Below are 25,481 nucleotides of genomic sequence, written 5' to 3'. Positions count from 1 at the left end.
AGGAAGACAGTTTCTATCTACAGGTATGGTGAACACTTGAACTGGACTGACCACTTTTGCACCTTTGCACTTACATGACAATTGCTGCTAACAGACTTGTATTTACTAATGCTAATAATGCACAATTTAAACACTTGCCCCCAAACCCCCTTCCCCAATACATGTGTAAATATTGTACTAGAATATGTGCCTCCCTGTATTATACATGCTTATTTCTATTCCACTGAGCAATTTACTTTGTTTGTAGTCTTATATTTTATTATTGGTTATTGTTGTTGCATTGTCGAGAAGCAACCTGAAAGTTAGCATTTCATTGTGTATCCTGTTCATACAACTAATAAAACTTAAAACTTGAAAAACACACACGCACAAACAGGGGTATGCTAATGAGTGTGTATCTTTGCATGACAACAGAAGATGGTTCCTGGCAGTATCGATAATTAGTCAAACATAGAATGGAAATGAGTTGTTGTGATTAGAGAATGAATGGTTTAGATTAATTAGGGCCGATTAATCAGAATGGGCGATTAGATTAATTGGGGCCGATTAATCAGAATGGCCAATTAATTAGGGCCCGATTAATCAGAACATAAGATTTATTGGGGCCGATTAATCGGAATGGCACGATTAATTAGGGCCAATTAACCAGAATGGACAATTAATTAGGGCACGCCTCTCATTTCAAAATTTTCATAACAATCGAAATCGTTATTTGTCTAAGCATGCCGATTTTGCCGTTTAAAAAATATTTTTACACCTTTATTTAATCTTTATTTAACAAGACAAGTCAGTTAAAACACAGTGTTATTTACAATGATGGCCTAGAAATTTTACGTAATTATGACATGGGTTAACAATGCCTTGTTTTGACTTAGGGATGCAGCAGAAAAATGCGACAGATTTTTTTGGTTCGAAATGATTTTCCGGATTCGACCATATTAATGACCAAAGGCTCGTATTTCTGTGTGTTATGTTATAATTAAGTCTATGATTTGATAGCGCAGTCTGACTGAGCGATGGTAGGCAGCAGCAGGCTCGTAAGCATTCATTCAAACAGCACTTTTGTGCGTTTTGCCAGCAGCTCTTCGCAAGCACAGTGCTGTTTATGACTTCCAAGCCTATCAGCCGAATGGCTGGTGTAACAGATGTGAAATGACTAGCTAGTTAGCGGGGTGCACGCTAATAGCGTTTCAAACGTCACTCGCTCTGAGACTTGGAGTAGTTATTCCCCTTGTCGATGTGTTCCTGGTTTGAGCCCAGGTAGGGGTGAGGAGAGGGACGGAAGCTATACTGTTACACTGGCAATACTAAAGTGCCTATAAGAACATCCAAGAGTCAAAGGTATATGAAATACAAATAGTATAGAGAGAAATAGTCCTATAAAAACTATATTAACTTCAACTAAAACCTCTTATCTTGGAATATTGAAGGTCTCATGTTAAAAGGAACCACCAACTTTCATATGTTCTCATGTTCTGAGCAAGGAACTCAAACATTAGCTATTTTACATGGCACATATTGCACTTTTACTTCTCCAACACTTTGTTTTCGCATTATTTAAATCAAATTGAACATGTTTCATTATTTATTTGAGGCTAAATGTATTTTCATTGATGTATTATATTAGGTTAAAATAAATGTTCATTCAGTATTGTTGTAATTGTCATTATTACAAATAAAAAAAATAAAAAAATGCCAATTAATAGGTATCGGCTTTTTTGGCCTCCAATAATCGGTATCGGTATCGGCGTTGAAAAATCATAATCGGTCAACCTCTAGTTGTGATTGGCCTTAACTTCAACCCAGCCAGCCAGTCAGCAGAGGATTGCCTAATGTGTGTTAGATTCTCACCTTGGGGGACACGGTTCGGGGTTGCAGATGCGGCCCATGACTGGAGGCAGCTAGAGGGTCACAGAGAGAATCGTCAACCTCCTCTCCTCCTCTCTCCCGACTCACACCTGACCACTGCTGTCTGTCTCCCTGGGGGAGAGGGGAACAGAGTTAGAGAGCAAGAGGAGGAGGGGGCAGGCTGAGAGAGAGAGGGTGGGTGGTTTAGGTGGAGAATGACAAGGTGGAGAGCAAGGAGACCAAAGACAGAGAACAACAGAGAGGGAGCTGAGAGAGGCGAGTTGAGAGAGGGAGAGCTGAGAGAGGAGAGCTGAGAGAGGGCGGCTGAGAGAGGGTGAGTTGAGAGAGGGTGAGTTGAGAGAGGGAGAGCTGGAGAGAGGGAGAGCTGAGAGACGGAAAGCTGAGAGGGGCGAGCTGAGAGAGGGAGAGCTGAGAGAGGGAGAGCTGAGAGAGAGAGCTGAGAGAGGGCGAGCTGAGAGAGGGCGAGCTGAGAGGGGAGCTAAGAGAGGAGAGCTGAGAGGGCGAGCTGAGAGAGGGAGAGCTGAGAGGAGAGCTCAGAGAGGGCGAGCTGAGAGAGGCGAGCTGAGAGAGGGAGAGCTGAGAGAGGGAGAGCTGAGAGAGGAGAGCTGAGAGAGGGAGAGCTAGAGGGAGAGCTGAGAGAGGGCGAGCTGAGAGAGGGCGAGCTGAGAGAGAAGCGAGCTGAGAGAGGTTAGAGTTGAGAGAGGTGAGAGAGGGAGAGCTGAGAGGGAGAGCTGAGAGGGGAGAGCTGAGAGGGGAGAGCTGAGAGTGAGATAGTGGGGTTAGAGAAACAAAGAGGTCACACATGGACACTGAGATAGAAACAAAGCATCTACTGCAGGGTTTGACTACTTGTTCTTCTTCTAAAGGAATAACATTTTTGTTTTGGGGAAACTAACTCAATATACTTTAAAATGACTGAAACCAAATCCAAACTGTGTAGAAATGATAATGGACCTATATTCATACAGTTTCTTGACTGTTTAGCTCACTAATAAACACTAGACAGTCAGGGAGCGCTGAAAATTCCCTGATTGATAGAGGACTATGTTTTGCAAAATTTTATGGCAAGGAAATATAAGCAATTTTCACTGTGGCCTTCCGAACTCCGTGGCCCCTGGGGGAAATGAGTTCGACACCCTGACCTCCTGTATATGACTATGAGAATCCCATCCTGTATAAAATAAATATGAAACTTTAATAAGAAAGCCATCTCACAGGGTAATAGTGAAGGAGTTATTTGAGTAATTACCAGATTTATCATGTAGACAAGGATGTTGCATGTTTGGGATAATTTATTTATTTTTATTTCACCTTTATTTAACCAGGTAGGCTAGTTGAGAACAAGTTCTCATTTGCAACTGCGACCTGGCCAAGATAAAGCATAGCAGTGTGAACAGACAACACAGAGTTACACATGGAGTAAACAATTAACAAGTCAATAACACTAGAGTACTGGAGTACTAGAGTGCTAGAGTACAACCCTTTTTAGTAGTGTTTGGAATTTAGGATTATACCTTGGGTAATGTTTAGGATAATGTTTGTTTAAATGTTTGGGAATATGTTTTGTATGACCTTTTGGGATAATGTGGCAGTATTATTTCAGATAATATTTGGGGAAAATATGGTTGGTATGATGGTTGGGTAACAATGTTACAATGTTCGGTACAACGTTTCGGTTTCGTTGAAGCACCGGTGCAGCTCACCTGTAGCACAGGAGGCCGAGCAGCCACTAAAGCCCCTGTAGTCCCAGTGGTGGGGCCCTCACCCTGGGTGTGAGGGCCTTGAGGATCCTGGAGGTCAGGAGAGAAGCCTGGGCCTAGAGTACAGGCTCCCCATCGCAGGGCCTCTCCAGCTGGGGCCGCTCTTCACCGCACTCCTCCTCGGGCAGGTCTACCTCCGTCTGGGTGAAGGAGAGGAGGACACGACACTTCAGCTCCCGTGTCTGTTTGCCGAGCCCACAGGTGACGCTGCAGGTAGACCACGACCCTGGGATTAACCTGGAGAGTAGGAAGGAAGACTCAGCGAATGGAGTTAGGTAACACTGAGATAAACACGGATGAAATTGTATATGTCAGTTTTTAACCATCAAAAGTAAAATGCATCTCTACTTTTTTCATAAGAATTAAGTCGTTTCATACAACAATTTTAAAAAACTGACATTTGTATGTTTTTCTCCAAAAGAACCTTCAAAGAACCTCCTGTATACAGCGCCTTTGGAAAGTATTCAGACCCCTTGACTTATTCCACATTTTCTTAGGTTACAGACATATTGTCACGTTCTGACCTTTATTTCCTTTGTTTTGTCTTTATTTAGTATGGTCAGGGCGTGAGTTGGGTGGGTAGTCTATGTTTGTTTTTCTATGATTTGGGTATTTCTATGTTTCGGCCTAGTATGGTTCTCAATCAGAGGCAGGTGTCATTAGTTGTCTCTGATTGAGAATCATACTTAGGCAGCCTGGGTTTCACTGTGTGTTTGTGGGTGATTGTTCCTGTCTCTGTGTCTGCACCAGATAGGACGGTTTGGGGTTTTCACATTTCTTGTTTTTGTAAGTTTGTTCATGTTAAGTGATTTATTAAAACATGAATCAAAGTAACCACGCTGCGCTTTGGTCCGCCTCTCCGTCAATGGAAGAAATCCCTTACACATATTCTAAAATGTATTAAATCGTTATCTTCCCTCATCAATCTACACATAATACCATATAATGACCAAGCAAAAACAGGTTTGTAGACAGTTTTGCTAATTTATAAAAATAAAAACAGAAATATCACATTTACATAAGTACATTTACATTTACATTTACATTTAAGTCATTTAGCAGACGCTCTTATCCAGAGCGACTTACAAATTGGTGAATTCACCTTCTGACATCCAGTGGAACAGCCACTTTACAATAGTGCATCTAAATCATTAAGGGGGAGGGGGGTGAGAAGGATTACTTATCCTATCCTAGGTATTCCTTGAAGAGGTGGGGTTTCAGGTGTCTCCGGAAGGTGGTGATTGACTCCGCTGTCCTGGCGTCGTGAGGGAGTTTGTTCCACCATTGGGGGGCCAGAGCAGCGAACAGTTTTGACTGGGCTGAGCGGGAACTGTACTTCCTCAGTGGTAGGGAGGCGAGCAGGCCAGAGGTGGATGAACGCAGTGCCCTTGTTTGGGTGTAGGGCCTGATCAGAGCCTGGAGGTACTGCGGTGCCGTTCCCCTCACAGCTCCGTAGGCAAGCACCATGGTCTTGTAGCGGATGCGAGCTTCAACTGGAAGCCAGTGGAGAGAGCGGAGGAGCGGGGTGACGTGAGAGAACTTGGGAAGGTTGAACACCAGACGGGCTGCGGCGTTCTGGATGAGTTGTAGGGGTTTGATGGCACAGGCAGGGTGCCCAGCCAACAGCGAGTTGCAGTAATCCAGACGGGAGATGACAAGTGCCTGGATTAGGACCTGCGCCACTTCCTGTGTGAGGCAGGGGCGTACTCTGCGGATGTTGTAGAGCATGAACCTACAGGAACGGGCCACCGCCTTGATGTTGGTTGAGAACGACAGGGTGTTGTCCAGGATCACGCCAAGGTTCTTAGCGCTCTGGGAGGAGGAAACAATGGAGTTGTCAACCGTGATGGGCGAGATCATGGAACGGGCAGTCCTTCCCCGGGAGGAGAAGAGCAGCTCCGTCTTGCCGAGGTTCAGCTTGGAGGTGGTGATCCGTCATCCACTGATATGTCTGCCAGACATGCAGAGATGCGATTCGCCACCTGGTCATCAGAAGGGAAAGGAGAAGATTAATTGTGTGTCGTCTGCATAGCAATGATAGGAGAGACCATGTGAGGTTATGACAGAGCCAAGTGACTTGGTGTATAGCGAGAATAGGAGAGGGCCTAGAACAGAGCCTGGGGACACCAGTGGTGAGGCGTGGCGAGGAGACAGATTCGCCCACGCCACCTGGTAGGAGCGACCTGTCAGGTAGGACGCAATCCAAGCGTGGGCCGCGCCGGAGATGCCCAACTCGGAGAGGGTGGAGAGGAGGATCTGATGGTTCACAGTGTCGAAGGCAGCCGATAGGTCTAGAAGGATGAGAGCAGAGGAGAGAGAGTTAGCTTTAGCAGTGCGGGAGCGCCTCCGTGATACAGAGAAGAGCAGTCTCAGTTGAATGACTAGTCTTGAAACCTGACTGATTTGGATCAAGAAGGTCATTCTGAGAGAGATAGCGGGAGAGCTGGCCAAGGACGGCACGTTCAAGAGTTTTGGAGAGAAAAGAAAGAAGGGATACTGGTCTGTAGTTGTTGACATCGGAGGGATCGAGTGTAGGTTTTTCAGAAGGTGCAACTCTCGCTCTCTTGAAGACGGAAGGGACGTAGCCAGCGGTCAGGGATGAGTTGATGAGCGAGGTGAGGTAAGGGAGAAGGTCTCCGGAAATGGTCTGGAGAAGAGAGGAGGGATAGGGTCAAGCGGGCAGGTTGTTGGGCGGCCGGCCGTCACAAGAAGCGAGATTTCATCTGGAGAGAGAGGGGAGAAAGAGGTCAGAGCACAGGGTAGGGCAGTGTGAGCAGAACCAGCGGTGTCGTTTGACTTAGCAAACGAGGATCGGATGTCGTCGACCTTCTTTTCAAAATGGTTGACGAAGTCATCTGCAGAGAGGGAGGGGAGGGGGGAGGAGGAGTTCAGGAGGGAGGAGTAGGTGGCAAAGAGCTTCCTAGGGTTAGAGGCAGATGCTTGGAATTTAGAGTGGAAGAAAGTGGCTTTAGCAGCAGAGACAGAGGAGGAAAATGTAGAGAGGAGGGAGTGAAAGGATGCCAGGTCCGCAGGGAGGCGAGTTTTCCTCCATTTCCGCTCGGCTGCCGGAGCACTGTTCTGTGAGCTCGCAGTGAGTCGTCGAGCCACGGAGCGGGAGGGGAGGACCGAGCCGGCCTGGAGGATAGGGGACATAGAGAGTCAAAGGATGCAGAAAGGGAAGAGAGGAGGGTTGAGGAGGCAGAATCAGGAGATAGGTTGGAGAAGGTATGAGCAGAGGGAAGAGATGATAGGATGGAAGAGGAGAGAGTAGCGGGGAGAGAGAGCGAAGGTTGGGACGGTGCGATACCATCCGAGTAGGGGCAGTGTGGGAAGTGTTGGATGAAAGCGAGATGGAAAAGGATACAAGGTAGTGGTCGGAGACTTGGAGGGGAGTTGCAATGAGGTTAGTGGAAGAACAGCATCTAGTAAAGATGAGGTCGAGCGTATTGCCTGCCTTGTGAGTAGGGGGGGAAGGTGAGAGGGTGAGGTCAAAAGAGGAGAGGAGTGGAAAGAAGGAGGCAGAGAGGAATGAGTCAAAGGTAGACGTGGGGAGGTTAAAGTCGCCCAGGACTGTGAGAGGTGAGCCGTCCTCAGGAAAGGAGCTTATCAAGGCATCAAGCTCATTGATGAACTCTCCGAGGGAACCTGGAGGGCGATAAATGATAAGGATGTTAAGCTTGAAAGGGCTGGTAACTGTGACAGCATGGAATTCAAAGGAGGCGATAGACAGATGGGTAAGGGGAGAAAGAGAGAATGACCACTTGGGAGAGATGAGGATCCCGGTGCCACCACCCCGCTGACCAGAAGCTCTCGGGGTGTGCGAGAACACGTGGGCGGACGAAGAGAGAGCAGTAGGAGTAGCAGTGTTGTCTGTGGTGATCCATGTTTCCGTCAGTGCCAAGAAGTCGAGGGACTGGAGGAGGCATAGGCTGAGATGAACTCTGCCTTGTTGGCCGCAGATCGGCAGTTCCAGAGGCTACCGGAGACCTGGAACTCCACGTGGGTCGTGCGCGCTGGGACCACCAGATTAGGGTGGCCGCGGCCACGCGGTGTGGAGCGTTTGTATGGTCTGTGCAGAGAGGAGAGAACAGGGATAGATAGACACATAGTTGACAGGCTACAGAAGAGGCTACGCTAATGCAAAGGAGATTGGAATGACAAGTGGACTACACTTATCGAATGTTCAGAACGTAAAGCTTACGTAGCAAGAATCTTATTGACTAAAATGATTGAAATGATACAGTACTGCTGGAGTAGGCTAGCTGGCAGTGGCTACGTTGTTGACACTACACTAATCAAGTCGTTTAATAGTTTCTACAGTGCTGCTATTCGGGGGCTAGCTGGCTAGCTAGCAGTGTTGATTACTTAACGTTACGTTAAAAGAACGACAATAGCTGGCTAGCTAACCTAGAAAATCGCTCCAGACTACACAATTGTCTTAGATACAAAGACGGCTAAGTAGCTAGCTAGCTACGATCAAACAAATCAAAACGTTGTACTGTAATGAAGTGAAATGAAAATGTGATACTACCTGTGGAGCGTATTCAGACCCTTTACTCAGTACTTTGTTGAAAATCCTTAGACAGCAATTAAAGCCTCACATCTTCTTGGGTATGACGCTACAAGCTTGGCACACATGGATTTGGGGAGTTTCCCATTCTTCTCTGCAGATCCTCTCAACCTCTGTCAGGCAGGATGGGGGGGGGCGTTGCTGCAACTATTTTCAGGTCTCTCCAGAGATCTTCGATTGGGTTCAAGTCCGGGCTCTGGCTGGGCCACTCAAGGACATTCCCGAGACTTGTCCCGATGCAACTCCTGCGTTGTCTTGGCTGTGTGCTGAGGGTCGTTGTCCTTTTGGAAGTCGAACGTTCACCTTATTCTGAGGTCCTGAGCGCTCTGGAGCAGGTGTTCATCAAGGATCTCTCTGTACTTGGCTCTGTTAATCTTTGCCTCAAATCCTGACTAGTCTCCCAGTCCCTGCCGCTGAAAAACACCCACACAGCATGATGCTGCCACCACCATGCTTCCTCCATACATGACGCTTGGCATTCCGGCCAAAGAGAATCTTGCTTTCATCAGACCAGAGAATCTTGTTTCTCATGGTCTGAGAGTTTTTAGTTGCCTTTAGGAAAACTCCAAGTGGGTTGTCATGTGCCTTTTACTGAGGGCCACTCTACCATAAAGGCCTGATTGGTGGAGTACTGCAGAGATTTTTGTCCTTCTGGAAGGTTCTCCCATCTCCACAGAGAAACTCTATAGCTCTGTCAATGTGACCATTGGGTTCTTGGTCAGCTCCCTGACCAAGGCCCTTCTCCCCGATTGCTCAGTTTGGCCGGGAGGCCAGCTGTAGGAAGAATGATGGAGGCCACTGTGTTCTTTGGGACCTTCAATGCTTTGTTAACCTTCCCCAGATCTGTGCCTCGACACAATCCTGTCTCAGAGCTCTACGGACACTTTCTTCCACCGCATAGCTTGGTTTTTGCACTGACATGCAAAGTCAACTGTGGGACCTTATATAGACAGGTGTGTGCCTTTCCAAATCTTGTCCAATTCATTTAATTTACCACAAGTGGACTCCAATCAAGTTGTAGAAACATCTCAAGGATGATCAATGAAAACAGGATGCACCTGAGCAACATTTTGAGTCTTATAACAAAGGGTCTGAATACATATGTAAATAAGGTATTTCTGTTTTGTTTTATTTGAAATACATGTACAAACATTTCTAAATACCTGTTTTCACTTTGTCGTTATGGGGTATTGTGTGTAGATTGCTGAGGATATTTTTTATGTAATCCATTTTGAATAAGGCTGTAACGTAACAAAATGCAGAAAAATTAAAGGGGTCTGAATACTTTCCAAAGGTACCGTATGGTTCTAACTAGAACCCTCTATGAAGGGTTCTACCAATAATCATCTTATAATCTAAAGGTTCTTCCTAGAACCGTCTGTGAAGGGTTCTAAATCAAATCAAATGTATTTATATAGCCATCTTACATCAGCAGATATCTCAAAGTGCTGTACAGAAACCCAGCTTAAAACCCCAAACAGCAAGCAATACAGGTGTAGAAGTTCTCTACCGAGAACGTTTTTATCTCCTACAACCCTCCATGAACACTTCCACTAACCTTATTAGACTTTAAAATGTAATTAGTTTTGACAATACATTGCATGTATCATAAGGCCTTTATTTGAGGGCCTAGTTATACCCGAACTCAGCGGTGTTCTGAACATCCTGGTTTACAGGCCACATCAGGCCTGCAAGTCACATTAAACTGGCATTATATTAGAATCCAGCCAGAGTTAGGAGATCCTGCAACCTGCAAAGAATCATCAAAGAACCCTTTCTTCCAAAAGGGGTTCTTAGGATGTTAAAAGTACTAGGTAGAACCCTTTGCCTTACAAAGAACCCTTGTTCTTCTGATCAAAACAGTTCTTGGTAGAACCCTATCCCTCCGGAAAAAAAACTTTTGGAACCATTTTTTCTAAGACTTGTAGGAAAATCATTCCATTTGGAATGCAGACTAACACTGAATGACAGACACTTTCTGGCTCAGCCAACCTAACACAGACTGACTGAAGTCCTAAGCTGTACTCTGACATACATTTTGGATACATAGAATATTTTAGTGAAAGAACAATCTTTTACATTTGTAGTGTGTTGTATCTATACTCAGCGGGGAGGGAGGTAGAGAGGTGGGAAAAGAGAAGGAGAGACAGAAAGAGAAAGAAAGAGAGAGAGAGCATGAAGAATGAAAAAAATAACATTTCTTCCTAAACAAAATAAATGTTAGAAGTGACAGAAATCAGATCGTGACAATATTCATGTCTTGTATTTCTCTGCTGCTTATAAAAGTAATGTCAATCCAGTGGATTTGTGAAAGTAGTTACATTTGTCCAATCGTCCCCAAAGCCAGATGAGAAAGTCAACACACACACACCCTGGTCCCGCTGTCTAAACATTCTTCTAGCGCTTGGGATTCCGTCTTTTGGGACCTGCTATTCCCTCACAGCCGTAGTGTGTCATGTTTGGACCGGTGTGTTGTGTGTGTGTGTGTGTGTGTGTGTGTGTGTGTGTGTGTGTGTGTGTGTGTGTGTGTGTGTGTGTGTGTGTGTGTGTGTGTGTGTGTGTGTGTGTGCGTGTGTGCGCATATCTGTCATGTTTAGACCGTGTCATTAAGAAAGATCATGATGATGTCAGAATGTAAATGAAAATGGAGAAAACAGACTCTTCTATGTACGGGGTGAATGACTGATGTAACGTGCTTTACTTCCAAAGACGTTGGGAACTAATGAGGGTGAATGAGGTGGTGTGTGTGTGTGTGTGTGTGTGTGTGTTGTGTGTGTGTGTGTGTGTGTGTGTGTGTGTTAATGTGTATCTCTGCGTGTGTGTGTGTGCATGTCAAATCAAATCAAATTTTATTTGTCACATACACACGGTTAGCAGATGTTAATGCGAGTGTTGCGAAATGCTTGTGCTTCTAGTTCCGACAATGCAGTAAATACCAACGGGTAACAATTGCACCACTATTACCTTATACACACAAGTGTAAAGGGATAAAGAATATGTACATAAAGATATGAATGAGTGATGGTACAGAACGGCATAGGCAAGATGCAGTGGATGGTATCGAGTTCAGTATATAGATATGAGATGAGTCATGTAGGGTATGTAAACATATAAAAGTGTCATTGTTTAAAGTGGCTAGTGATACATGTATTACATAAAGATGGCAAGATGCAGTAGATGGTATAGAGTTCAGTATATACATATGAGATGAGTAATGTAGGGTATGTAAACATTATATTAAGTGGCATTGTTTAAAGTGGCTAGTGATACATTTTTTACATCAATTCCGTTATTAAAGTGGCTGGAGTTGAGTCAGTATGTTGGCAGCAGTCACTCAATGTTACTGGTGGCTGTTTAACAGTCTGATGGCCTTGAGATAGAAGCTGTTTTTTAGTCTCTCAGTCCCTGCTTTGATGCACCTAGTTTGCACCCGGTGATGCATTGTGCAGACCTCACCACCCTCTGGAGAGCCTTACGGTTGTGGGCGGAGCAGTTGCCGTACCAGGCGGTGATATAGCCCGACAGGATGCTCTCAATTGTGCATCTGTAAAAGTCTGTGAGTGCTTTTGGTGACAAGCCGAATTTCTTCAGTCTCCTGATGTTGAAGAGGCGCTGCTGCGCCTTCTTCAAAACGCTGTCTGTCTGGGTGGACCAATTCAGTTTGTCTGTGATGTGTACGCCGAGGAACTTAAAACTTACTACCCTCTCCACTACTGTCCCGTCGATGTGGATAGGTGGGTGCTCCCTTTGCTGTTTCCTGAAGTCCACAATCATCTCCTTTGTTTTGTTGACGTTGAGTGTGAGGTTATTTTCCTGACACCACACTCCAAGGGCCCTCACCTCCTCCCTGTAGGCCGTCTCCTTGTTGTTGGTAATCAAGCCTACCACTGTAGTGTCGTCCGCAAACTTGATGATTGAGTTGGAGGCGTGCATGGCCACGCAGTCATGGGTGAACAGGGAGTACAGGAGAGGGCTCAGAACGCACCTTTGTGGGGCCCCAGTGTTGAGGATCAGCAGGGTGGAGTTGTTGTTACCTACCCTCACCACCTGGGGGCGTCCCGTCAGGAAGTCCAGTACCCAGTTGCACAGGGCGGGGTTGAGACCCAGGGTCTCGAGCTTGATGACGAGTTTGGAGGGTACTATGGTGTTAAATGCTGAGCTGTAGTCGATGAACAGCATTCTCACGTAGGTATTTCTCTTGTCCTCTTGTCCAGATGGGTTAGGGGAGTGTGCAGTGTGCAGTGTGGTTGCGATTGCGTCGTCTGTGGACCTATTGGGGCATGTGTGTGTGTGTGTGTGTGTGTGTGTGTGTGTGTGTGTGTGTGTGTGTGTGTGTGTGTGTGTGTGTGTGTGTGTGTGTGTGTGTGTGTGTGTGTGTGTGTGTGAGCCTCTAGACCTGACAGATCCCAGGGTGTGTGTGTCAGTACTAACAGGACCACAGCAGCAGGCCATAATCACATGCTCATCACCAACAGAGGAAGGAGAGGAAACCCACCAGGACATTAGCACAGACCTGTGGATAAGCTCTGGCGGTATGTGTGTATATGTGTGAGTTGTCAGGCCCGTGATAAGGACTTGTGTTGGAGATATCCGGACCGCCATGCTCAGTGACTCAGCTTCTACACACGCACACATGCACACACACACACCACCGGAATCCTGGAGTGTTCTCCTATATATAGCAACATGAGTAACTGTGCGGAAAAGGAACGTCTAAAAGGGAAGTCTGTCTCTGATAGGGGTCAAGCACTACAGCAGTAATACGAGACAAGTTATCAAGGGAAACAAGTCAATCTGGCAACCCTTTGCTCAGACTATACTGAGGGTTGCCAGATCTGCTGTGTTCCTGATAAGTTGTTCAACTACTGCTGGGTCTCTCTCTCCTGTGAACTCTAAACCTTTTAACTGCAGTAGGCTAATTCAGGGTCACACAGAGTGTTTCACCACACACACATGGTTATGGGATCAAAAATAAGAAGACACCTGCACCATGTCAGATATAGATTTGAAATGTATTAAATGTTGAGTTTGCATCCCAATATTACACTTTATACACATGACAGACGACTGAAATATAACAAAACTGTTTGACATAGAAACACCGGATTTTATGTAAAAAAAAAAAAAAAAAAGTTTAATAATTATGAAATGACAAATACCGTTCCACCCGTGAGGCCACTAGAGGGTGCTTTAGTAATTTGACTGCAGGAAAGGGCCACACACATTTACTCCACATACTGTAAGCGATGCCTTTGGTAGACCACAGCCGACCGCGGCGGAGGAGGTATGCACACACGCATGTGTATGTCTGCTTCTTCATGTGTGCGTTTATATGCATGTGTGTGCCTGCCTGCATGTACTGTAAGTGTGTGTGTGTATATTAGAGTGTGAATACATGTGTGTGTGTGTGTGTGTGTGTGTGTGTGTGTGTGTGTGTGTGTGTGTGTGTGTGTGTGTGTGTGTGTGTGTGTGTGTGTGTGTGTGTGTGTGTGTGTGTGTGTGTGTGTGTGTGTGTATATTTGAGTGTGAATACATGTGTGTGTTTGCGTGTGTGTGTGTGTCTGTCTGATGCTGGGGAATGCACTTACTTTCCTCTGGCAGTGGCCAGGGTTGTGTCTTTACTAGGGGGCCTGTATTGGACTGTGATTGGCTCAGTGGGCTCTAACCTGATTGTCCCATTTGTGGGGGCTAACGTTACAAAGATGCACTACTTTTGACAAGAGCCCCTAGGCTTATCTATGGTCAAATGTAGTGCACTAGGAAACAGAGTGCCCTTTGGAACACAGTTCTAGCAGCTCTAATAATATAGCTCATTGGGAGTTCAGAATGTTCTAGAAACATAGAAAGAGAGAGAGAGAGAGAGAGAGAGAGAGAGAGAGAGAGAGAGAGAGAGAGAGAGAGAGAGAGAGAGAGAAACAGGAGCCAATGGCAGAAGTAGACTTCCATCCAGGTTCTCTTGCTGTGTGTGTGTTTGTCTATGTGTGTGTGTGTTTGTCTATGTGCATGTGTGTTTGTGTGTGTATGTGTGTGATCTTGTGTCTGTGTGCGTGTGTGAGTATGTGTGTTATTGCATCTGTTTGTGTGCATGTGTGTTTGTGTGTGTATGTGTGTGATCTTGTGTCTGTGTGCGTGTGTGAGTATGTGTGTTATTGCATCTGTTTGTGTGCGTGTGTGTTTGTGTGTGTATGTGTGTGATCTTGTGTCTGTGTGTGTGTGTTTTGTGTGTGTGTGTGTGTGTGTGATCTTGTGTCTGTGTGCGTGTGTGTTTGTGTGTGTGTGTGTGATCTTGTGTCTGTGTGCGCATGCAGTGTGGACTTGAGTGTGTGTATCTCTACTCACGTTGGTTCTTCTGTAGCGGTGCGTTGTTCTTCCAGCTCCTGGGCTTGTTTTAACCAGGGTAGCTTGGCCTCCACAGGAACTGACTCTAGACCAGATATTAAACAAACATAGTTAGTCAGCTGCCTTACACTGGGCACAGTAACTGACTCAGATCAGGGAAAGAGAGTTTTAGGCCACGTTCCCATGGGTTGGCCTAGGATAACACTGCAATGTGTGAAACATCTCTCTCTCTCTGGTTTTACTATCTTTGTGGGGACCAGAACATTTATTTAATATCCTTGTGGGGACATTTTGCCAGCCCGCAAGGAAAAATGCTATTTTAGGCTTAGGAATTAGGTTTAGGGTTAGGGTTACAGTTAATTAGGGTTTGGGCTAAGGTTAGGGTTAGGTTAAAGGGTTACGGTTAGCGGTTAGGGAAAATAGGATTTTGAATGGGAATCAATTGTTTGGTCCCCACAAGGGTGTGTGTGTGTGTGTGTGTGTGTGTGTGTGTGTATGTGTATGTGTGCGTGTGCGTGTGTGTGTAAGTGTGTGTGTGTGTGTGTGTGTGTGTGTGTGTGTGTGTGTGTGTGTGTGTGTGTGTGTGTAGAGACTGTGTGCATGGGTGTGCAAGGCCCTGACTGACCCCAGCATGAAAACGACCAAACCAATCACCATACTACTAAATCAGAAGAGTTGATTTACAACGCATCTCTTCCTCTCAACCAAATGATCATCCTTACTATTTCATTGGGAGACTTTTAAAAAGCAAATATTTCCCTCTCAAGTAGCTCATATTTTCACCCTCCATTTACTCCAGATGTCTACCACGATGCCAGTTTTGACTCTTTGCCAACATTACTGAAGCCTGGAGTTCTAGAGCCAAACCCACGTTCTAGAGCCAAACCCACATCACTCTGCACACACACATACACACTCCACACACGGACTTTCTGATACACCCCCGCCCCACACACACACATATACACACTCCAGTGGTCTTTAGTCTCAGTCCCTCAGCCATATCTAGCTGTGATAATGAAGCCCTATGACTTAGTTAATTGTCTGCTGCATAAGTGCTTGCCAGATTGAGTTTTACTCCTGACTGTATGTAGACGGGGGAGGCTGACAGTATTAGTTGTATGTAGACAGGGGAGGCTGACAGTATTAGTTGTATGTAGACAGGGGAGGCTGACAGTATTAGTTGTATGTAGACAGGGGAGGCTGACAGTATTAGTTGTATGTAGACAGGGGAGGCTGACAGTATTAGCTGTATGTAAACAGGGGAGGCTGACAGTATTACTTGTATGTAGACAGGGGAGGCTGACAGTATTAGTTGTATGTAGACAGGGGAGGCTGACAGTATTAGTTGTATGTAGACAGGGGAGGCTGACAGTATTAGTTGTATGTAGACAGGGGAGGCTGACAGTATTAGTTGTATGTAGACAGGAGGCTGACAGTATTAGTTGTATGTAGACAGGGAGGCTGACAGTATTAGTTGTATGTAGACAGGGGAGGCTGACAGTATTAGTTGTATGTAGACAGGGGAGGCTGACAGTATTAGTATGTAAACAGGGGAGGCTGACAGTACTAGTTGTATGTAGACTGACAGTATTAGTTGTATGTAGACAGGGAGGCTGACAGTACTAGTTGTATGTAGACAGGGGAGGTTGACTGACAGTATTAGCTGTATGTAGACAGGGACTGACAGTATTAGTTGTACAGGGAGGCTGACAGTATTAGCTGTATGTAGGCAGGGGAGGCTGACAGTACAGCTGTATGTAGACAGGGGAGGCTGGTATTAGCTGTATGTAGACAGGGAGGCTGACAGTATTAGCTGTATGTAGACAGGGGATGCTGACAGTATTAGCTGTATGTAGACAGGGAGCTCTATTAGTTGTATGTAGACAGGGAGGCTGGGTTTGTGGCATGCGACAGTACCAGGCAGTCTTCTTTGATATGTGGTTTGAGGGATGTGTTACAGCCACCAGTGTGCTGTCCCCTGTGGTCGATACACAGGACCACTCTGTACCGCAACCCACGGCCACATGTCACTGTGCACTGCAAAACACACACACACACACACACACACACACACACACACACACAGTACACACACACACACACACACACACACTGTTACAATAGCACACACTTTAACCAACCACCAGTTTATATAAACGTAATACTGACTTTATATAAATTGTATATGTTATATGCACATACAGCTCCTGTTCTTACCACATACAGCCAGTTCATATAGGCTTCATAGCCAGTTCATATCGGCTTCATAGCCAGTTTACAGGGACTTGTAGTAATTAACAGAGGCAGAGGCTTCACAGTTCTTCTGTGTGCACATCACTGAGGACCACTGAGGACACCGACATCATGATGAAGACAGGCGCCTCTACAACCTCAGTAGACGGCTGAATAAATTAGACGTGGCCCCTAACATGCTGACCAAACCGGACACGTCAGTTGTATGCGTGGGCGTCGCAAAATTCATTTAGAAATCCATGTTATTCAATTGTATGTACCCACACTGCTCGCGCGCGACAGGGTGTCTAGCGTGCCAAGGGCTAAAATAGAACTCCTCTCTATTTCTGACACAGATCGCAGTGGATAGTCCTGCCTCTCCCATCTCCTCATTGGTTTATAGAAGCAGGTACCCACGTGCCATCTCCTCATTGGTTATACCCATGTGAGTGATTGAAAGACAAACTGTTTTGCCAGTTGTCACACACACAATACTATGAAAGTATAGATGCCATCACCATATAAGTTCAAAGATGAAAAAGCCTGGAAGGAGGAGAGATGACTAGAAACTTTTCGGTTGGCTGTTCTATATGTGGATTAATTGTCGGAGTAGATGACCTTGTGCATTTCAGGTAAAATAACAACCTAATGTTTATATCCCAGGACAAATTAGCTAGCAACAGCATGTTAGCTAAATAGCAAATTAAGCAACAGCATGTTAGCTAAATAGGACAAATTAGCTAGCAAGTGCAAGTGCATTGAGCGCATTCTGTCGGGCTGCATCAACCTCCACCTGATAAATTAGACGGCAACTGCTCCGCACTCAAACCGCAAGGCTCTTCAGAGGAAATGAAGGCAACTACAGCGTTCGGTGTCAATGGAAGGCCAAGAAGATCATTAAGGACTCAATCCACCTGAACCAAGGATGGCTACCGTCTGACAGACTCCTCATTGGAGTCATCTCCTCATTGTACAGACGAACTGTTGTCGTGGTAATACTATGAAAGTATAGCATCAGAGCTAAGATGAAAAGACTAAAAACCAGCTTCTATCACCAGACCATCAGACTGTTGAACAGCTTCTATCACCAGACCAAGAGACTAAAAACCAGCTTCTATCACCAGACCATCAGACTGTTGAACAGCTTCTATCACCAGACCAAGAGACTAAAAACCAGCTTCTATCACCAGACCATCAGACTGTAGAACAGCTTCTATTACCAAACCATCAGACTGTTGAACAGCTTCTATCACCAGACCAAGAAACTAAAAACCAGCTTCTATCACCAGACCATCAGACTGTAGAACAGCTTCTATTACCAGACCATCAGACTGTTGAACAGCTTCTATCACCAGACCATCAGACTGTTGAACAGCTTCAATCACCAGACCATCAGACTGTTGAACAGCTTCAATCACCAGACCATCAGACTGTTGAACAGCTTCTATCACCAGACCATCAGACTGTTGAACAGCTTCTATTACCAGACCATCAGACTATTGAACAGCTTCTATCACCAGACCATCAGACTGTTGAACAGCTTCTATTACCAGACCATCAGACTGTTGAACAGCTTCTATTACCAGACCATCAGACTGTTGAACAGCTTCTATCACCAGACCATCAGACTGTTGAACAGCTTCTATCACCAGACCATCAGACTGTTGACAGCTTCTATCACCAGACCATCAGACTGTTGACCAGCCTCTATCACCAGACCATCAGACTGTTGAACAGCTTCTATCACCAGACCATCAGACTGTTGAACAGCTTCTATCACCTGACCAAGAGACTGTTGAACAGCTTCTATTACCAGACCATCAGACTGTTGAACAGCTTCTATCACCAGACCATCAGACTGTTGAACAGCCTCTATCACCAGACCATCAGATCATCGGACACACCCACACACACCTCATACTCACAAACACACAGACATACACACACACTCATACTCAGACACACACAGCCAACACTGCTGTCTTATGCTATAGAGACATTGAAACACTGGTAGATACTGTAAATAGTCTATCATATTATTTATATTACTGTACACTGAATTTGACCTACCCTGTTAATAGACACTTCATCTTTATTTATACACTGGATTTTTGATAGAGATTACTCTAAAATATATACTGCTATGCATATACATAGAATGATTAGCTGATCTTGTGTAAATGATCCTGGTTTATGCAGTGCTATTTGGTTAATCAGATTCATCCCGCCGTACTTTATTATTATTTATTTTTTTAAACATTTTAATTGTTTGACATTTTACTGCATTGTTAGAAGCTAGTAACATAAGTATTTCACTGCACCCACTATAACACCTGGTAAACTGTGAATGTGATCAATAAAAACCTTGATTAGATGTTTTCACTTGGTAGCTCACCTGAGACCACTCCATGGCAACCCACTGTGGGCAGGTGAAGCTGTTGCAGCTCTGCTGCGTGATTGGCCGAGGAGTGTGTGCACTTCCACTCCTCCACCTGAGTGATCTGTCCGTGGTCGTCGTCCTCAACACACACCACGCTGCGCTCCTGCAGCCCGCCGCTCTCCCCACGACACTGAACACTCCGTCCAGGGACCCTGCTCCCACCTGGGGAAAAACAGCAATACGATGCATATAACTCTTTATGATGTTTTAAACAGTGACACAGATATTGCATACTGGACCCTGGACCCTATTCCAACTAAACTACTGAAAGAGCTGCTTCCTGTGCTTGGCCCTCCTATGTTGAACATAATAAACGGCTCTCTATCCACCGGATGTGTACCAAACTCACTAAAAGTGGCAGTAATAAAGCCTCTCTTGAAAAAGCCAAACATTGACCCAGATAATATAAAAAACTATCAGCCTATATCGAATCTTCCATTCCTCTCAAAATTAAAAAAAGCTGTTTCGCAGCAACTCACTGCCTTACTGAAGACAAACAATGTATACAAAATGCTTCAGTCTGGTTTTAGACCCCATCATAGCACTGAGACTGCACTTGTGAAGGTGGTAAATGACCTTTTAATGGCGTCAGACCGAGGCTCTGTATCTGTCCTCGTGCTCCTAGACCTTAGTGCTGCTTTTGATACCATCGATCACCACATTCTTTTGGAGAGATTGGAAACCCAAATTGGTCTACAGGGACAAGTTCTGGCCTGGTTTAGATCTTATCTGTCGGCTGCTAGAATCCTGACTAGAACCAAAACATGTGATCATATTACTCCAGTGCCTCCCTACACTGGCTTCCTGTTAAGGCAAGGGCTGATTTCAAGGTTTTACTGCTAACCTACAAAGCATTACATGGGCTTCCTCCTACCTATCTTTCCGATTTGGTCCTGCCGTACATACCTACACGTACACTACGGTCACAAGACCCAGGCCTCCTAATTGTCCCTAGAATTTCGAATTTCTAAGCAAACAGCTGGAGGCAGAGCTTTCTCCTATAGAGCTCCATTTTTATGTGAGAGACGCAGACTCGGTCTCAAACTATAAGTCTTTACTGAAGACTCATCTCTTCAGTGGGTCATATGATTGAGTGTAGTCTGGCCCAGGAGTGTGAAACTGAACAGAAAGGCTCTGGAGCAACGAACCGTCCTTGCTGTCTCTGCCTGGCCGGTTCCCCTCTCTCCACTGGGATTCTCTGCCTCTAACCCTATTACAGGGCTGAGTCACTGGCTTACTGGTGCTCTTCCATGCCGTCCCTAGGAGGGGTGCGTCACTTGAGTAGGTTGAGTCACTGACGTGGTCTTCGTCTCTGGATTGGAGCCCCCCTTTCGGTGTGCCATGGCAGAGATCTTTGTGGGCTATACTCGGCCTTGTCTCAGGATGGTAAGTTGGTGGTTGAAGATATCCCTCTAGTGGTGTGGGGCCTGTGCTTTGGCAAAGTGGGTGGGGTTATATCCTGCCTGTTTGGCCCTGTCCGGGGTATCATCGGATGGGGCCACAGTGTCTCCTGACCCCTCCTGTCTCAGCCTCCAAGATGCTGCAGTAGTTTATGTGTCGGGGGCTAGGGCCAGTCTGTTATATCTGGAGTATTTCTCCTGTCTTATCCGGTGTCCTGTGTGAATTTAAGTATGCTTTCTTTCTTTCTTTCTCTCTCCCCGGAGGACCTGTGTCCTAGGACCATGCCTCAGGACTACCTGGCATGATGACTCCTTGCTGTCCCCAGTCCACCTGGCCGTGCTGCTGCTCAGTTTCAACTGTTCTGCCTGCGGCTATGGAACCCTGACCTGTTCACTGGGCATGCTACCTGTCCCAGACCTGCTGTTTTCAACTCTCTAGAGACAGCAGGAGCGGTAGAGATACTCTCAATGATCGGCTATGAAAAGCCAACTGACATTTACTCCTGAGGTGCTGACTTGTTGCACCCTCGACAACTACTGTGATTATTATTTGACCATGATGGTAATTTAGGAACATTTGAACATCTTGGTCATGTTCTGTTATAATCTCCACCCAGCACAGCCAGAAGAGGACTGGCCACCCCTCATAGCCTGGTTCCTCTCTAGGTTTCTTCCTATGTTTTGGCCTTTCTAGGGAGGTTTTCCTAGCCACTGTGCTTCTACACCTTCATTGCTTGCTGTTTGGGGTTTTAGGCTGGGTTTCTGTACAGTACTTTGATATATCAGCTGATGTAAGAAGGGCTATATAAATACATTTGATTTAATATGACATAGCATAACATAGGAAAAGCTAACACAGAGCTATAACATGTTTGTGACTATCTGTGACACCTAATTCCGTGACATAGCATAGGCATAACTATACTATGTAGGAAGAATATATATGCTCAGAAGATGTTTGACATGTCCTCTCTGTTACTGACAGTAATAATAATGTCATAGTACTACAGTATTACAGGCTCTGTGATAAACAAGTGTCCTGTCCAGGGGGTGTACTACAGTAGTACAGGCCCTGTGATAGACTAGTGTCCTGTCCATGGTACTACAGTAGTACAAGCTCTGTGATAGACTAGTGTCCTGTCCAGGGTACTACAGGGTACAGGCTCTGTGATAGACTAGTGTCCTGTCCAGGGTACATCAGTAGTACAGGCTCTGTGATAGACTAGTGTCCTGTCCAGGGTACTTCAGTAGTACAGGCTCTGTGATAGACTAGTGTCCTGTCCAGGGTACTACAGGGTACAGGCTTTGTGATAGACTAGTGTCCTGTCAGGGTACTACAGTAGTACAGGCCCTGTGATAGACTAGTGTCCTGTCCAGGGTACTACAGGGTACAGGCTCTGTGATTGACTATGATGGTCACTCACCGTGGCAGAGGCTGAAAGTGGTCATAAGGCATCACCTCTATGAAGCCATCACTAGAGAAGAAAAGAAAAACAACGCCATGTCACCATGACCATTCAGAGGAACCATGTTTCCGATACAGTCTTCACATGCACAACCACGACTGGAAACAGAATAGGGTATGTCCCAAATGGCTCCCAATTCTACATGGTGCACTGCTTTTGACCAGGGCCCATAGGGCAACCATTGTGATTGGTACATGTACATGCCTCTCAGGACAGAGGTCCATGTTGCACTCCTTGAGTTTGGGCGTGGGTTTGGTGTTCTCAGGGTAGCTGTTACAGTGTTGCTCTGGTAACACCTGACTGGACCTGATGTCTGTGCACTCTGCTGAGTTCAGCTGGTAACCTGGCAATAGGCAGAAACAATCAAGGTCAGCAATGAATAGGATCGAAAGCAAACATTGGACTAACATTTGGTGGGCAATGGGTTCATTTGGGCCATTCAAATGTTTGTCTCAATGTCTGTTTTGGGAAGAAACATGAAACGAAAGCACTAAAACACAGACACGTTGGGTCCTTCACAATTGGATGCATTGCCTCATAATGCATTGTAACCAAAATATAAATTGAATGTATGAAATGGGAAACATTGGATGAATGTTTGGTTAATGCTGGGTTAACGTTTTGCTCAATCATATCTCAAGCCTCATCAACGTCTCCAGCTTTGACACCTATAAGAGCTGATCTGGGTTCAGTCATAAAGCTTTAACTAATAGTAGGCTTCAACAGTCTCTATAAGAGCTGATATGGGTTCAGTCATAAAGCTTTAACTAATAGTAGGCTTCAACAGTCTCTATAAGAGCTGATCTGGGTTCAGTCATAAAGCTTTAACTAATAGTAGGCTTCACCAGTCTCTATAAGAGCTGGTCCGGGTTCAGGCAAAGCTGTTGCGGGCAACAAGAACAGTCTCTATAAGAATGATCTGGGTTCAGTCATAATGCTTTAACTAATAGTAGGTTTCAACAGTCTCTATAAGAGCTGGTCCGGGTTCAGGCAAAGCTGTTGCGGGCAACAAGAACAGTCTCTATAAGAATTATCTGGGTTCAGTCATAATGCTTCAGCTAATAGCTGGCTTCAACAGTCTCTATAAGAGCTGATCTGGGTTCAGTCATAAATCTTCAGTGCTGGCACAGCCAATAAACAACATAAGCAGCCGCTTAGGGCCCCACGGCTGCTAGGAACTCAGTTGGTTCCCAATTTACTATTGAGAGTTGTTTGTATCGCTTTTAATCTTTTTAATGAATTTATCTGATTAACACTTTGTTCTAGCTAGCTATTTGTGTAGGTTGCTATCAAGTAAACACAATGATAATAGTAATGATAATAATTTAGTAGAAAACACAAGTTTCCATTTCAACATGTGGTAGTGCATCAGACGTTTTCCACTTGTTCTGCAAGTCACTCAATGAACCCATGTCAGATCAAATGTTTTACATCGCTTAGTAAGTAAGTTTAACAAGCTAACTAAACTTTGTAGTAATGAGTAGAATTACATGAAATGTGTTTTAAAACTTCAATAACTACCTGAGTGCCATGGCAAAACATTTTACATTTAATTGAAATTATTTGCACATTTTTCTCTCCACCACAAAGACAGCTAAAATGCTAAAATGTTTTCACCACACAGGTTTTGATCGCTTAGGGTCCTTAAAGGCTCGGCCTTGTTAGCTAGCAACAACAGTCTCTTTAAGAGCTGATCTGGGGTCAGTCTCACCTCCTCCACAGGTGACAGAGCAGGGGAAGAAGTCAGTCTCTCTCCACTGGTACCTGATTGGTTGATAGAACAGGAACTGGACCATCGTGTCCTTCGGAGCAGCATATTTCACCTGGAGAGAACACACACACTGTTAGACACAGACGCACACTCACACAATCACGTGCACGCACTCACACATCCATATCTAAAGATGTCTCGAGATCTAGACATGTTTAGAAAGATTATTGAGATTTAAGACTCAAACTCAGTCACTGGCCTTAGAACTCAGTGTATAAAGTCGTAAAACTCAATGTCTGAACAGACTCTGGTGCCAACATGAACCAGCCCAATCCTCATTTTCATGCAGAACAATCATCAGAAGAATGTCTCGCAATCAAGCATTTGGACCACACTCCCTTCTAGTATCCCTTTACTTAAATGAATTATTTCAACATTAATAATCACATTGAATAAACAAGGATTTGCTGACATCAGATGAAAGTAGAAGTTATTTTCTAAACTAAACATTTGTGCTGTGGGTAATGTGCAGTTCATTTATGTCGCGGGCTGTAGGCGCCGGTCCAAATCCTATATTATGTCATTGTGTCATTGGTTCCATGTGAAAGACAGCGGAACCCTTTTACTTTTATAGTGCACTCATTTTAAAAGTTGTGGACTAGAAAGGGAAAAGGGCGCCATTTAGCAGGCAGCCTAGGCCTAGGCCTACATACTAGTGTCTGCTATGGAATACACACAGGGCCTGATTTTCAGACTATGATGATCATGATGAAGATGCTAACGATGATGATGATGATTAGGAGAGCCATGGCACGCAGTGTTTTATTGCCACAGAAATGGGAGTCGTGTCATGTTTGTGCAATGCTTTGATAACCTCAATGACATGAGAGAGAGCTTGGGTAGTGTCCCAAATGGAACCCAATCCCCTGAAGTGCACGACTTAAAAGTGAACTAGGTCAAAGGTTGTGCACTACAAAGGGAATATGGTGGGATTTGGGACGTAAGCTGACTTTGTGGGTGTAATCAGCATACTTCACTAACATGCAATGTGTATGTATTGGCAAGGGCTTTCTCTACAAAATTGTCATGAATCTGTTCAGTATGCTGACATGAGTGGATGTAAAAGAACGGTCATTTACAAAAACAATATTGATATGGTTACTCAGATTACAACATCTAAGAACACAAAAAAGACATTCAGCATCATAAGAGAAATTGAGAAATGACTCATGAATGATGTAGGTAGACGTTTCCATCAGCTCCTCTTCCTCATGTCACCTTGATGATGTAATCGGCTCCCAGAGGTCCTTGTGTCCTGAGCGTCTGTCTGTCTGTCCCTTTCTGGTAGTCCACGGTGGTGTTGCCGATGATGTAGGAACCGGGAGAGACCAGACTGTGCTCCTCTCTATGACCCTGCAGAGACTGGGTCTCGATTACTGCAGGAGAGAGAGAGAGAGAGAGAGAGTGAAGGGGGGAGAGAATGGAATGAGAGAGAGAGAGAAAAGAGACACACACAAAGACATAATGAGGTAAATCTGGATGTATAAAGTCCATCAGCAGTACTCTGCACACCAAGAACAGTTGATAACGGTGTTGATGTAGATCACAGAGAGTGGTTTCAACCTTGTCTGAAAGCTGAACACAGCAGACGGTAGTTAAGCTGCTGAAGTAACGTCTAACCTTCAGCTCGG

At 45.2% G+C, this 25,481-nt stretch overlaps 1 pseudogene; it reads right to left on the bottom strand.

The window, feature by feature from the left end:
* Nucleotides 1-25,226, bottom strand: part of LOC135534310 (ADAMTS-like protein 3) — a 37,628-nt pseudogene extending 12,402 nt beyond the window's left edge.
* Between the last annotated feature and the right edge of the window lie 255 nt (nt 25,227-25,481).

This window comes from Oncorhynchus masou, unplaced genomic scaffold (assembly GCF_036934945.1).
Source record: "Oncorhynchus masou masou isolate Uvic2021 unplaced genomic scaffold, UVic_Omas_1.1 unplaced_scaffold_3247, whole genome shotgun sequence".
NCBI classification, from domain to species: Eukaryota; Metazoa; Chordata; class Actinopteri; order Salmoniformes; family Salmonidae; genus Oncorhynchus; species Oncorhynchus masou.
This window is presented reverse-complemented; position numbering and strand designations above follow the sequence as displayed.